Source organism: Frankliniella occidentalis, unplaced genomic scaffold (genome assembly GCF_000697945.3).
Source record: "Frankliniella occidentalis isolate FOCC.00 unplaced genomic scaffold, Focc_3.1 Scaffold90, whole genome shotgun sequence".
Taxonomy (NCBI): Eukaryota; Metazoa; Arthropoda; class Insecta; order Thysanoptera; family Thripidae; genus Frankliniella; species Frankliniella occidentalis.
In genome coordinates, this window is record NW_026267219.1 from 937,722 (window position 1) to 938,909 (window position 1,188).

The window sequence follows — 1,188 nt, forward strand, 5'->3', positions numbered from 1 at the left end:
AGAAAATTACAATTTTCAATTGTTTTAATAACTTATTAAATTTGAGATATGTTTCACAGTGTGCCCTTTAATTTCGACTTTGGTATGGTTGTCGCGCATGTAAATGACATGGGTACGTTTATGACACGGTTGCCACGCGTGTAAAACGTGCGTCAACCTTCTTTTTGTTTCAGTCATTGAACAGCTTTATTTGTGGAGTGCAGAGCGCGCGCAGGGGCGCACGTCCTCAAACAAAGCGGCGCGGCGGTCCGACGGCAGCGGGCTGCGCGAGACAACAGAATCAAAGCATTCCTTCGAGGCGCACCGAGAGGAGGGGGAGAGGGAGTCACGACGGAGTGGAAAAAATCATGGTTTACTACGCGAGATATGTTTGAAACAGACGACCAGAGACAAAAACGTCATTGGATTATTTGTCTTAACGGTTTCAAACGGTACTGAACTTTTTAAAGGAGAACACAAAAATATTTGTATTTTATTAGTCCAGAAATGTCACGCATCCTTAAGTCTTAGCTTATGACCAGTCGCACGCGTGGTGTCCATTTTCTACTGCTCGGACTAAAACTCTTTAACCTGTACTGAGTGCTTACCCAATAGTGTGGACCCCCTCGGTCTACCCCCGGCGGGGCCCGCGGGTGGGGGGCGAGGAAGGGGGTGTCAACAGGACGCCCAAGCCGCATTCCAGGAGGCGGTGCTGGAGAGCCCTGGAACAGAAAGAGAGAGGGCCTGGCGTTACACACACACAGTCACACTCGCGGGGCAGGGTGTCCCTGGCTGTCCCTGCTGGGCCGGGGCCCGGCTCAACGGTGTCCTCCACCACCACTACCACTACCTCCACTATCACTACCACCACCACACATCCGCTCGCGTCCGCTCGCTAGCCAAGGCGTAGTGGTGTGCACTTGGTCGGATGGATCTTGGTCGGGCCCTCCCGAGCCGGACGGGTCAATAAACCGAGGCTAGGCTGGGGCAGCTCAGCCGGCTCAGCTGCGGCGGGCCCGTAGTGAGCAGCCGTCGAATCATTTTCTACTGTTCGTTGGAGCGCGTCTCTTAGGAGCACAAGTCAGGTCGGTGTGGGTGTTGCCTGCCCGCTGTTCTGCTTCCCCGCAGCTCCCCCATACGACCGCCATACGCCAGCTCAGCTCTGGAGCCACTGCCGCCGTCCGGTCCAGTTCACTTCCGCCCCCCCCC

At 55.1% G+C, this 1,188-nt stretch overlaps 1 protein-coding gene across 2 annotated transcripts in view; it reads right to left on the minus strand.

Annotated features, from left to right (window-relative positions):
• Positions 1-1,188, minus strand: part of LOC113212227 (uncharacterized) — a 129,877-nt gene that overhangs the window by 100,961 nt on the left and 27,728 nt on the right. Inside the window, exon 2 of one of the 2 annotated variants that reach the window (XM_052269357.1) lies at positions 588-701. The exons of the other annotated variant lie outside the window; for it this stretch is intronic. The gene's annotated coding sequence lies outside the window, so the exon portion shown is untranslated. The remainder of the gene's footprint in view (positions 1-587; positions 702-1,188) is intronic. 2 annotated transcript variants of the gene reach the window in all.